Raw genomic sequence first — 14120 nt, forward strand, 5'->3', positions numbered from 1 at the left:
TCTCTGTGATCCTGCGCTACCATGCTCAGGTTTTGGCCTTACCTGGGAGCCAGAGGTGCACCAGGTGAGGGCTTGCCTGGTATGAGCGTTCGGGACGTGAGTGGACTTAGGACTGGAAGTTCTGTCCATTCGAAGCAGCCAACCTTCCTGCTGCAGACAGGGGCTGTTCCCTTGGGTTTCTTTCACCTTGCTCTCGGATAAATTTGGTTGTATGCTGCAGTTGCCTGCGATGACTACAAGGTGGCGCTGCTTTCAGGTAAGAGCACAAATATGCAGAAAATGTTGGGGACTTTTGCCACATTTATCGATGGTGGGTCTCGCACATTTTTTCCAGGGGAGAGATATTGACCTGAAACACTTTTTACTGCAGAGATGCTGCAGTTCTAAAGGCTGGTCGGGCAGAAGGGCTTAGCCGTTTCATTGCCTGCCCCCCTGCAGCCCATTTATTACCAGCAGTTGTGAGTGGTGACTGCTGTTTGTAAAATATAAAAATTTCAGGACATAGAAAGTCGCAGACGGGGCTTTTGGGATGCCTGCCTATGTCTTTGTTTATTATTTATTTAATAGCTGAGTAATCTGGTTAAGATATTTATCTTTTTTTTAACATATTGCGTTAGAATAGCTACAGCTTGCTTAATGTATAAATATTAGCAGTGCGTTGGCCGGGAATCGATCTCGGGTCAACCGCTTGGAAAGCAGCTATGCTCACCACTATACCACCAACGCTCCGTGTCATATGTTTTTTTTAAACTCTAGACATCACAACCCTGAGTTCAATGACTATATTGCACCAGTATCAGAGGTATTTTTGGTTTACAGACCAACATGAAAATCAGGAAAAAAGTTCTTGCAACTGCTAAGGAACTGGAGATTGAAACCAATGCAAAAGCTGCGCAGAAAAGGAGAAAGGGAAAGCAGCAGTTCAAATCATTGAAATAAGCATATATTGGCAGCAAGGGAAAAACAGCAGGGTAGAGAAAGAAAACAGCTCCACGAAATTCACAGGAGATTGATAATAGCAGGACAAAAAAAGGGAATAATAAAGTTCCAAGCAGGCTCAGAAAGAAGTGCGAGGGTCCCATCTTTCTTTAATGGTCATAACTGTGCATCATTTCCTTTGAAGTGTAGGGTTGATTCTCTGACCATCTGTCTCCCTGACTTTGAGCAGAGACCGATAGTTGAGCAGTCTCTTCCCACAAAAAGCTGGCTCAAGCCTGCTGTTTTCCGCTCTGGCAGCGTGGAAACGAGAGAGTGGTCCTCACAAGAAAAAAAATCAATCCATGCTAGCAGAGGATGGTTTTGATCCATCGACCTCGGGGTTATGGGCCCAGCACGCTTCCGCTGCGCCACTCTGCTTCCTGTTCAAAATGCTGTGGTTATGCAGATCAGGAGCCTTCAGAGGAGTGGCATGGGATCGCTGGAGCTATTCTGGCAGGGCTCTCACCTCATTTGCCTAAGAATGTCACAAGGCATGCTGGGTGCAGAAAATCTTCGCCTTCCCCTCTCACAGTCAGTCATAGGGGAAAGTCAAGGCCCTCTCAGTCACTAGCCATGTCACGCCTTTGTCAAGACAGAAGCACCCCCACCCGCTCCTTCTCTGTGATCCTGCGCTACCATGCTCAGGTTTTGGCCTTACCTGGGAGCCAGAGGTGCACCCAGTGAGGGCTTGCCCGGTATGAGCGTTCGGGACGTGAGTGGACTTAGGACTGGAAGTTCTGTCCATTCGAAGCAGCCAACCTTCCTGCTGCAGACAGGGGCTGTTCACTTGGGTTTCTTTCACCTTGCTCTCGGATAAATTTGGTTGTATGCTGCAGTTGCCTGCGATGACTACAAGGTGGCGCTGCTTTCAGGTAAGAGCACAAATATGCAGAAAATGTTGGGGACTTTTGCCACATTTATCGGTGGTGGGTCTCGCACATTTTTTCCAGGGGAGAGATATTGACCTGAAACACTTTTTACTGCAGAGATGCTGCAGTTCTAAAGGCTGGTCGGGCAGAAGGGCTTAGCCGTTTCATTGCCTGCCCCCCTGCAGCCCATTTATTACCAGCAGTTGTGAGTGGTGACTGCTGTTTGTAAAATATTAAAAAAATTTCAGGACATAGAAAGTCGCAGACGGGGCTTTTGGGATGCCTGCCTATGTCTTTGTTTATTATTTATCTAATAGCTGAGTAATCTGGTCAAGATATTTCTCTTTTTTTTAACATATTGCGTTAGAATAGCTACAGCTTGCTTAATGTATAAATATTAGCACTGTGTTGGCCGGGAATCAAACCCGGGTCAACTGCTTGGAAGGCAGCTATGCTCACCACTATACCACCAACGCTCCATGGCATATGTTTTTTTAAACTCTAGACATCACAACCCTGAGTTCAATGACTATATTGCACCAGTATCAGAGGTATTTTTGGTTTACAGACCAACATGAAAATCAGGAAAAAAGTTCTTGCAACTGCTAAGGTACTGGAGATTGAAACCAATGCAAAAGCTGCGCAGAAAAGGAGAAAGGGAAAGCAGCAGTTCAAATCATTGAAATAAGCATATATTGGCAGCAAGGGAAAAACAGCAGGGTAGAGAAAGAAAACAGCTCCACGAAATTCACAGGAGATTGATAATAGCAGGACAAAAAAAGGGAATAATAACGTTCCAAGCAGGCTCAGAAAGAAGTGCGAGGGTCCCATCTTTCTTTAATGGTCATAACTGTGCATCATTTCCTTTGAAGTGTACGGTTGATTCTCTGACCATCTGTCTCCCTGACTTTGAGCAGAGACCGATAGTTGAGCAGTTTCTTCCCACAAAAAGCTAGCACAAGCCTGCTGTTTTCCGCTCTGGCAGCGTGGAAACGAGAGAGTGGTCCTCACAAGAAAAAAAATCAATCCATGCTAGCAGAGGATGGTTTCGATCCATCGACCTCTGGGTTATGGGCCCAGCACGCTTCCGCTGCGCCACTCAGCATTCCTGTTCAAAATGCTGTGGTTATGCAGATCAGGAGCCTTCAGAGGAGTGGCATGGGATCGCTGGAGCTATTCTGGAAGGCTCTCACCTCATTTGCCTAAGAATGTCACAAGGCATGCTGGGTGCAGAAAATCTTCGCCTTCCCCTCTCACAGTCAGTCATAGGGGAAAGTCAAGGCCCTCTCAGTCACTAGCCATGTCACGCCTTTGTCAAGACAGAAGCACCCCCACCCGCTCCTTCTCTGTGATCCTGCGCTACCATGCTCAGGTTTTGGCCTTACCTGGGAGCCAGAGGTGCACCCGGTGAGGGCTTGCCCGGTATGAGCGTTCGGGACGTGAGTGGACTTAGGACTGGAAGTTCTGTCCATTTGAAGCAGCCAACCTTCCTGCTGCAGACATTGGCTGTTCCCTTGGGTTTCTTTCACCTTGCTCTCGGATAAATTTGGTTGTATGCTGCAGTTGCCTGCGATGACTACAAGGTGGCGCTGCTTTCAGGTAAGAGCACAAATATGCAGAAAATGTTGGGGACTTTTGCCACATTTATCGGTGGTGGGTCTCGCACATTTTTTCCAGGGGAGAGATATTGACCTGAAACACTTTTTACTGCAGAGATGCTGCAGTTCTAAAGGCTGGTCGGGCAGAAGGGCTTAGCCGTTTCATTGCCTGCCCCCCTGCAGCCCATTTATTACCAGCAGTTGTGAGTGGTGACTGCTGTTTGTAAAATATAAAAATTTCAGGACATAGAAAGTCGCAGACGGGGCTTTTGGGATGCCTGCCTATGTCTTTGTTTATTATTTATCTAATAGCTGAGTAATCTGGTCAAGATATTTCTCTTTTTTTTAACATATTGCGTTAGAATAGCTACAGCTTGCTTAATGTATAAATATTAGCACTGCGTTGGCCGGGAATCGAACCCGGGTCAACTGCTTGGAAGGCAGCTATGCTCACCACTATACCACCAACGCTCTGTGGCATATGTTTTTTTTTAAACTCTAGACATCACAACCCTGAGTTCAATGACTATATTGCACCAGTATCAGAGGTATTTTTGGTTTACAGACCAACATGAAAACCAGGAAAAAAGTTCTTGAAACTGCTAAGGAACTGGAGATTGAAACCAATGCAAAAGCTGCGCAGAAAAGGAGAAAGGGAAAGCAGCAGTTCAAATCATTGAAATAAGCATATATTGGCAGCAAGGGAAAAACAGCAGGGTAGAGAAAGAAAACAGCTCCACGAAATTCACAGGAGATTGATAATAGCAGGACAAAAAAAGGGAATAATAACGTTCCAAGCAGCCTCAGAAAGAAGTGCGAGGGTCCCATCGTTCGTTAATGGTCATAACTGTGCATCATTTCCTTTGAAGTGTAGGGTTGATTCTCTGACCATCTGTCTCCCTGACTTTGAGCAGAGACCGATAGTTGAGCAGTCTCTTCCCACAAAAAGCTGGCACAAGCTTGCTTTTTTCCACTCTGGCAGCGTGGAAACGAGAGAGTGGTCCTCACAAGAAAAAAAATCAATCCATGCTAGCAGAGGATGGTTTCGATCCATCGACCTCTGGGTTATGGGCCCAGCACGCTTCCGCTGCGCCACTCTGCTTCCTGCTCAAAACTCTGTGGTTATGCAGATCAGGAGCCTTCAGAGGAGTGGCATGGGATCGCTGGAGCTTTCTGGCAGGGCTCTCACCTCATTTGCCTAAGAATGTCACAAGGCATGTTGGGTGCAGAAAATCTTCGCCTTCCCCTCTCACAGTCAGTCATAGGGGAAAGTCAAGGCCCTCTCAGTCACTAGCCATGTCACGCCTTTGTCAAGACAGAAGCACCCCCACCCGCTCCTTCTCTGTGATCCTGCGCTACCATGCTCAGGTTTTGGCCTTACCTGGGAGCCAGAGGTGCACCCGGTGAGGGCTTGCCCGGTATGAGCGTTCGGGACGTGAGTGGACTTAGGACTGGAAGTTCTGTCCATTCGAAGCAGCCAACCTTCCTGCTGCAGACAGGGGCTGTTCCCTTGGGTTTCTTTCACCTTGCTCTCGGATAAATTTGGTTGTATGCTGCAGTTGCCTGCGATGACTACAAGGTGGCGCTGCTTTCAGGTAAGAGCACAAATATGCAGAAAATTTTGGGGACTTTTGCCACATTTATCGATGGTGGGTCTCGCACATTTTTTCCAGGGGAGAGATATTGATCTGAAACACTTTTTACTGCAGAGATGCTGCAGTTCTAAAGGCTGGTCGGGCAGAAGGGCTTAGCCGTTTCATTGCCTGCCCCCCTGCAGCCCATTTATTACCAGCAGTTGTGAGTGGTGACTGCTCTTTGTAAAATATTAAAATTTCAGGACATAGAAAGTCGCAGACGGGGCTTTTGGGATGCCTGCCTATGTCTTTGTTTATTATTTATTTAATAGCTGAGTAATCTGGTTAAGATATTTATCTTTTTTTTAACATATTGCGTTAGAATAGCTACAGCTTGCTTAATGTATAAATATTAGCAGTGCGTTGGCCGGGAATCGATCCCGGGTCAACCGCTTGGAAGGCAGCTATGCTCACCACTATACCACCAACGCTCCGTGGCATATGTTTTTTTTTAAACTCTAGACATCACAACCCTGAGTTCAATGACTATATTGCACCAGTATCAGAGGTATTTTTGGTTTACAGACCAACATGAAAATCAGGAAAAAAGTTCTTGCAACTGCTAAGGAACTGGAGATTGAAACCAATGCAAAAGCTGCGCAGAAAAGGAGAAAGGGAAAGCAGCAGTTCAAATCATTGAAATAAGCATATATTGGCAGCAAGGGAAAAACAGCAGGGTAGAGAAAGAAAACAGCTCCACGAAATTCACAGGAGATTGATAATAGCAGGACAAAAAAAGGGAATAATAACGTTCCAAGCAGGCTCAGAAAGAAGTGCGAGGGTCCCATCTTTCTTTAATGGTCATAACTGTGCATCATTTCCTTTGAAGTGTAGGGTTGATTCTCTGACCATCTGTCTCCCTGACTTTGAGCAGAGACCGATAGTTGAGCAGTCTCTTCCCACAAAAAGCTGGCTCAAGCCTGCTGTTTTCCGCTCTGGCAGCGTGGAAACGAGAGAGTGGTCCTCACAAGAAAAAAAATCAATCCATGCTAGCAGAGGATGGTTTCGATCCATCGACCTCGGGGTTATGGGCCCAGCACGCTTCCGCTGCGCCACTCTGCTTCCTGTTCAAAATGCTGTGGTTATGCAGATCAGGAGCCTTCAGAGGAGTGGCATGGGATCGCTGGAGCTATTCTGGCAGGGCTCTCACCTCATTTGCCTAAGAATGTCACAAGGCATGCTGGGTGCAGAAAATCTTCGCCTTCCCCTCTCACAGTCAGTCATAGGGGAAAGTCAAGGCCCTCTCAGTCACTAGCCATGTCACGCCTTTGTCAAGACAGAAGCACCCCCACCCGCTCCTTCTCTGTGATCCTGCGCTACCATGCTCAGGTTTTGGCCTTACCTGGGAGCCAGAGGTGCACCCGGTGAGGGCTTGCCCGGTATGAGCGTTCGGGACGTGAGTGGACTTAGGACTGGAAGTTCTGTCCATTCGAAGCAGCCAACCTTCCTGCTGCAGACAGGGGCTGTTCCCTTGGGTTTCTTTCACCTTGCTCTCGGATAAATTTGGTTGTATGCTGCAGTTGCCTGCGATGACTACAAGGTGGCGCTGCTTTCAGGTAAGAGCACAAATATGCAGAAAATGTTGGGGACTTTTGCCACATTTATCGGTGGTGGGTCTCGCACATTTTTTCCAGGGGAGAGATATTGACCTGAAACACTTTTTACTGCAGAGATGCTGCAGTTCTAAAGGCTGGTCGGGCAGAAGGGCTTAGCCGTTTCATTGCCTGCCCCCCTGCAGCCCATTTATTACCAGCAGTTGTGAGTGGTGACTGCTGTTTGTAAAATATTAAAAAAATTTCAGGACATAGAAAGTCGCAGACGGGGCTTTTGGGATGCCTGCCTATGTCTTTGTTTATTATTTATCTAATAGCTGAGTAATCTGGTCAAGATATTTCTCTTTTTTTTAACATATTGCGTTACAATAGCTACAGCTTGCTTAATGTATAAATATTAGAACTGCGTTGGCCGGGAATCAAACCCGGGTCAACTGCTTGGAAGGCAGCTATGCTCACCACTATACCACCAACGCTCCATGGCATATGTTTTTTTAAACTCTAGACATCACAACCCTGAGTTCAATGACTATATTGCACCAGTATCAGAGGTATTTTTGGTTTACAGACCAACATGAAAATCAGGAAAAAAGTTCTTGCAACTGCTAAGGTACTGGAGATTGAAACCAATGCAAAAGCTGCGCAGAAAAGGAGAAAGGGAAAGCAGCAGTTCAAATCATTGAAATAAGCATATATTGGCAGCAAGGGAAAAACAGCAGGGTAGAGAAAGAAAACAGCTCCACGAAATTCACAGGAGATTGATAATAGCAGGACAAAAAAAGGGAATAATAACGTTCCAAGCAGGCTCAGAAAGAAGTGCGAGGGTCCCATCTTTCTTTAATGGTCATAACTGTGCATCATTTCCTTTGAAGTGTACGGTTGATTCTCTGACCATCTGTCTCCCTGACTTTGAGCAGAGACCGATAGTTGAGCAGTTTCTTCCCACAAAAAGCTAGCACAAGCCTGCTGTTTTCCGCTCTGGCAGCGTGGAAACGAGAGAGTGGTCCTCACAAGAAAAAAAATCAATCCATGCTAGCAGAGGATGGTTTCGATCCATCGACCTCTGGGTTATGGGCCCAGCACGCTTCCGCTGCGCCACTCTGCTTCCTGTTCAAAATGCTGTGGTTATGCAGATCAGGAGCCTTCAGAGGAGTGGCATGGGATCGCTGGAGCTATTCTGGCAGGGCTCTCACCTCATTTGCCTAAGAATGTCACAAGGCATGCTGGGTGCAGAAAATCTTCGCCTTCCCCTCTCACAGTCAGTCATAGGGGAAAGTCAAGGCCCTCTCAGTCACTAGCCATGTCACGCCTTTGTCAAGACAGAAGCACCCCCACCCGCTCCTTCTCTGTGATCCTGCGCTACCATGCTCAGGTTTTGGCCTTACCTGGGAGCCAGAGGTGCACCCGGTGAGGGCTTGCCCGGTATGAGCGTTCGGGACGTGAGTGGACTTAGGACTGGAAGTTCTGTCCATTCGAAGCAGCCAACCTTCCTGCTGCAGACAGGGGCTGTTCCCTTGGGTTTCTTTCACCTTGCTCTCGGATAAATTTGGTTGTATGCTGCAGTTGCCTGCGATGACTACAAGGTGGCGCTGCTTTCAGGTAAGAGCACAAATATGCAGAAAATGTTGGGGACTTTTGCCACATTTATCGGTGGTGGGTCTCGCACATTTTTTCCAGGGGAGAGATATTGACCTGAAACACTTTTTACTGCAGAGATGCTGCAGTTCTAAAGGCTGGTCGGGCAGAAGGGCTTAGCCGTTTCATTGCCTGCCCCCCTGCAGCCCATTTATTACCAGCAGTTGTGAGTGGTGACTGCTGTTTGTAAAATATAAAAATTTCAGGACATAGAAAGTCGCAGACGGGGCTTTTGGGATGCCTGCCTATGTCTTTGTTTATTATTTATCTAATAGCTGAGTAATCTGGTCAAGATATTTATATTTTTTTTAACATATTGCGTTAGAATAGCTACAGCTTGCTTAATGTATAAATATTAGCACTGCGTTGGCCGGGAATCGACCCCGGGTCAACTGCTTGGAAGGTATCTATGCTCACCACTATACCACCAACGCTCCGTGGCATATGTTTTTTTTAAACTCTAGACATCACAACCCTGAGTTCAATGACTATATTGCACCAGTATCAGAGGTATTTTTGGTTTACAGACCAACATGAAAATCAGGAAAAAAGTTCTTGCAACTGCTAAGGAACTGGAGATTGAAACCAATGCAAAAGCTGCGCAGAAAAGGAGAAAGGGAAAGCAGCAGTTCAAATCATTGAAATAAGCATATATTGGCAGCAAGGGAAAAACAGCAGGGTAGAGAAAGAAAACAGCTCCACGAAATTCACAGGAGATTGATAATAGCAGGACAAAAAAAGGGAATAATAACGTTCCAAGCAGGCTCAGAAAGAAGTGCGAGGGTCCCATCTTTCTTTAATGGTCATAACTGTGCATCATTTCCTTTGAAGTGTAGGGTTGATTCTCTGACCATCTGTCTCCCTGACTTTGAGCAGAGACCGATAGTTGAGCAGTCTCTTCCCACAAAAAGCTGGCAAAAGCCTGCTGTTTTCCGCTCTGGCAGCGTGGAAACGAGAGAGTGGTCCTCACAAGAAAAAAAATCAATCCATGCTAGCAGAGGATGGTTTCGATCCATCGACCTCTGGGTTATGGGCCCAGCACGCTTCCGCTGCGCCACTCTGCTTCCTGTTCAAAATGCTGTGGTTATGCAGATCAGGAGCCTTCAGAGGAGTGGCATGGGATCGCTGGAGCTATTCTGGCAGGGCTCTCACCTCATTTGCCTAAGAATGTCACAAGGCATGCTGGGTGCAGAAAATCTTCGCCTTCCCCTCTCACAGTCAGTCATAGGGGAAAGTCAAGGCCCTCTCAGTCACTAGCCATGTCACGCCTTTGTCAAGACAGAAGCACCCCCACCCGCTCCTTCTCTGTGATCCTGCGCTACCATGCTCAGGTTTTGGCCTTACCTGGGAGCCAGAGGTGCACCCGGTGAGGGCTTGCCCGGTATGAGCGCTCGGGACGTGAGTGGACTTAGGACTGGAAGTTCTGTCCATTCGAAGCAGCCAACCTTCCTGCTGCAGACAGGGGCTGTTCCCTTGGGTTTCTTTCACCTTGCTCTCGGATAAATTTGGTTGTATGCTGCAGTTGCCTGCGATGACTACAAGGTGGCGCTGCTTTCAGGTAAGAGCACAAATATGCAGAAAATGTTGGGGACTTTTGCCACATTTATCAGTGGTGGGTCTCGCACATTTTTTCCAGGGGAGAGATATTGACCTGAAACACTTTTTACTGCAGAGATGCTGCAGTTCTAAAGGTTGGTCGGGCAGAAGGGCTTAGCCGTTTCATTGCCTGCCCCCCTGCAGCCCATTTATTACCAGCAGTTGTGAGTGGTGACTGCTGTTTGTAAAATATAAAAATTTCAGGACATAGAAAGTCGCAGACGGGGCTTTTGGGATGCCTGCCTATGTCTTTGTTTATTATTTATCTAATAGCTGAGTAATCTGGTCAAGATATTTCTCTTTTTTTTAACATATTGCGTTAGAATAGCTACAGCTTGCTTAATGTATAAATATTAGCACTGCGTTCGCCAGGAATCGAACCCGGGTCAACTGCCTGGAAGGCAGCTATGCTCACCACTATACCACCAACGCTCCGTGGAATATGTTTTTTTTAAACTCTAGACATCACAACCCTGAGTTCAATGACTATATTGCACCAGTATCAGAGGTATTTTTGGTTTACAGACCAACATGAAAATCAGGAAAAAAGTTCTTGCAACTGCTAAGGAACTGGAGATTTAAACCAATGCAAAAGCTGCGCAGAAAAGGAGAAAGGGAAAGCAGCAGTTCAAATCATTGAAATAAGCATATATTGGCAGCAAGGGAAAAACAGCAGGGTAGAGAAAGAAAACAGCTCCACGAAATTCACAGGAGATTGATAATAGCAGGACAAAAAAAGGGAATAATAACGTTCCAAGCAGGCTCAGAAAGAAGTGCGAGGGTCCCATCTTTCTTTAATGGTCATAACTGTGCATCATTTCCTTTGAAGTGTAGGGTTGATTCTCTGACCATCTGTCTCCCTGACTTTGAGCAGAGACCGATAGTTGAGCAGTCTCTTCCCACAAAAAGCTGGCAAAAGCCTGCTGTTTTCCGCTCTGGCAGCGTGGAAACGAGAGAGTGGTCCTCACAAGAAAAAAAATCAATCCATGCTAGCAGAGGATGGTTTCGATCCATCGACCTCTGGGTTATGGGCCCAGCACGCTTCCGCTGCGCCACTCTGCTTCCTGTTCAAAATGCTGTGGTTATGCAGATCAGGAGCCTTCAGAGGAGTGGCATGGGATCGCTGGAGCTATTCTGGCAGGGCTCTCACCTCATTTGCCTAAGAATGTCACAAGGCATGCTGGGTGCAGAAAATCTTCGCCTTCCCCTCTCACAGTCAGTCATAGGGGAAAGTCAAGGCCCTCTCAGTCACTAGCCATGTCACGCCTTTGTCAAGACAGAAGCACCCCCACCCGCTCCTTCTCTGTGATCCTGCGCTACCATGCTCAGGTTTTGGCCTTACCTGGGAGCCAGAGGTGCACCTGGTGAGGGCTTGCCCGGTATGAGCGTTCGGGACGTGAGTGGACTTAGGACTGGAAGTTCTGTCCATTCGAAGCAGCCAACCTTCCTGTTGCAGACAGGGGCTGTTCCCTTGGGTTTCTTTCACCTTGCTCTCGGATAAATTTGGTTGTATGCTGCAGTTGCCTGCGATGACTACAAGGTGGCGCTGCTTTCAGGTAAGAGCACAAATATGCATAAAATGTTGGGGACTTTTGCCACATTTATCGGTGGTGGGTCGCGCACATTTTTTCCAGGGGAGAGATATTGACCTGAAACACTTTTTACTGCAGAGATGCTGCAGTTCTAAAGGCTGGTCAGGCAGAAGGGCTTAGCCGTTTCATTGCCTGCCCCCCTGCAGCCCATTTATTACCAGCAGTTGTGAGTGGTGACTGCTGTTTGTAAAATATAAAAATTTCAGGACATAGAAAGTCGCAGACTGAGCTTTTGGGATGCCTGCCTATGTCTTTGTTTATTATTTATCTAATAGCTGAGTAATCTGGTCAAGATATTTATCTTTTTTTTAACATATTGCGTTAGAATAGCTACAGCTTGCTTAATGTATAAATATTAGCACTGCGTTGGCCGGGAATCGAACCCGGGTCAACTGCTTGGAAGGCAGCTATGCTCACCACTATACCACCAACGCTCCGTGGCATATGTTTTTTTTAAACTCTAGACATCACAACCCTGAGTTCAATGACTATATTGCACCAGTATCAGAGGTATTTTTGGTTTACAGACCAACATGAAAATCAGGAAAAAAGTTCTTGCAACTGCTAAGGAACTGGAGATTGAAACCAATGCAAAAGCTGCGCAGAAAAGGAGAAAGGGAAAGAAGCAGTTCAAATCATTGAAATAAGCATATATTGGCAGCAAGGGAAAAACAGCAGGGTAGAGAAAGAAAACAGCTCCACGAAATTCACAGGAGATTGATAATAGCAGGACAAAAAAAGGGAATAATAACGTTCCAAGCAGGCTCAGAAAGAAGTGCGAGGGTCCCATCTTTCTTTAATGGTCATAACTGTGCATCATTTCCTTTGAAGTGTAGGGTTGATTCTCTGACCATCTGTCTCCCTGACTTTGAGCAGAGACCGATAGTTGAGCAGTCTCTTCCCACAAAAAGCTGGCACAAGCCTGCTGTTTTCCGCTCTGGCAGCGTGGAAACGAGAGAGTGGTCCTCACAAGAAAAAAAATCAATCCATGCTAGCAGAGGATGGTTTCGATCCATCAACCTCTGGGTTATGGGCCCAGCACGCTTCCGCTGCGCCACTCTGCTTCCTGTTCAAAATGCTGTGGTTATGCAGATCAGGAGCCTTCAGAGGAGTGGCATGGGATCGCTGGAGCTATTCTGGCAGGGCTCTCACCTCATTTGCCTAAGAATGTCACAAGGCATGCTGGGTGCAGAAAATCTTCGCCTTCCCCTCTCACAGTCAGTCATAGGGGAAAGTCAAGGCCCTCTCAGTCACTAGCCATGTCACGCCTTTGTCAAGACAGAAGCACCCCCACCCGCTCCTTCTCTGTGATCCTGCGCTACCATGCTCAGGTTTTGGCCTTACCTGGGAGCCAGAGGTGCACCCGGCGAGGGCTTGCCTGGTATGAGCGTTCGGGACGTGAGTGGACTTAGGAGTGGAAGTTCTGTCCATTAGAAGCAGCCAACCTTCCTGCTGCAGACAGGGGCTGTTCCCTTGGGTTTCTTTCACCTTGCTCTCGGATAAATTTGGTTGTATGCTGCAGTTGCCTGCGATGACTACAAGGTGGCGCTGCTTTCAGGTAAGAGCACAAATATGCAGAAAATGTTGGGGACTTTTGCCACATTTATCGGTGGTGGGTCTCGCACATTTTTTCCAGGGGAGAGATATTGACCTGAAACACTTTTTACTGCAGAGATGCTGCAGTTCTAAAGGCTGGTTGGGCAGAAGGGCTTAGCCGTTTCATTGCCTGCCCCCCTGCAGCCCATATATTACCAGCAGTTGTGAGTGGTGACTGCTGTTTGTAAAATATAAAAATTTCAGGACATAGAAAGTCGCAGACTGGGCTTTTGGGATGCCTGCCTATGTCTTTGTTTATTATTTATCTAATAGCTGAGTAATCTGGTCAAGATATTTCTCTTTTTTTTAACATATTGCGTTAGAATAGCTACAGCTTGCTTAATGTATAAATATTAGCACTGCGTTGGCCGGGAATCGAACCCGGGTCAACTGCTTGGAAGGCAGCTATGCTCACCACTATACCACCAACAATCCATGCCATATGTTTTTTTTAAACTCTAGACATCACAACCCTGAGTTCAATGACTATATTGCACCAGTATCAGAGGTATTTTTGGTTTACAGACCAACATGAAAATCAGGAAAAAAGTTCTTGCAACTGCTAAGGAACTGGAGATTGAAACCAATGCAAAAGCTGCGCAGAAAAGGAGAAAGGGAAAGCAGCAGTTCAAATCATTGAAATAAGCATATATTGGCAGCAAGGGAAAAACAGCAGGGTAGAGAAAGAAAACAGCTCCACGAAATTCACAGGAGATTGATAATAACAGGACAAAAAAAGGGAATAATAACGTTCCAAGCAGCCTCAGAAAGAAGTGCGAGGGTCCCATCTTTCGTTAATGGTCATAACTGTGCATCATTTCCTTTGAAGTGTAGGGTTGATTCTCTGACCATCTGTCTCCCTGACTTTGAGCAGAGACCGATAGTTGAGCAGTCTCTTCCCACAAAAAGCTGGCACAAGCCTGCTGTTTTCCGCTCTGGCAGCGTGGAAACGAGAGAGTGGTCCTCACAAGAAAAAAAATCAATCCATGCTAGCAGAGGATGGTTTCGATCCTTCGACCTCTGGGTTATGGGCCCAGCACGCTTCCGCTGCGCCACTCTGCTTCCTGCT

The 14120-nt window shown here is 46.7% G+C and overlaps 2 non-coding genes across 2 annotated transcripts; both read right to left on the reverse strand.

Moving 5' to 3' along the window:
• Positions 1-3844: 3844 nt before the first annotated feature.
• TRNAG-UCC (transfer RNA glycine (anticodon UCC)) lies at positions 3845-3916 on the reverse strand. Its single transcript has one exon. It is a non-coding gene; the product is annotated as a tRNA-Gly (tRNA).
• Positions 3917-11817: 7901 nt separating this feature from the next.
• Positions 11818-11889, reverse strand: TRNAG-UCC (transfer RNA glycine (anticodon UCC)). Its single transcript has one exon. It is a non-coding gene; the product is annotated as a tRNA-Gly (tRNA).
• Positions 11890-14120: the final 2231 nt, after the last annotated feature.

Source organism: Pleurodeles waltl, unplaced genomic scaffold (assembly GCF_031143425.1).
Source record: "Pleurodeles waltl isolate 20211129_DDA unplaced genomic scaffold, aPleWal1.hap1.20221129 scaffold_69, whole genome shotgun sequence".
Taxonomy (NCBI): Eukaryota; Metazoa; Chordata; class Amphibia; order Caudata; family Salamandridae; genus Pleurodeles; species Pleurodeles waltl.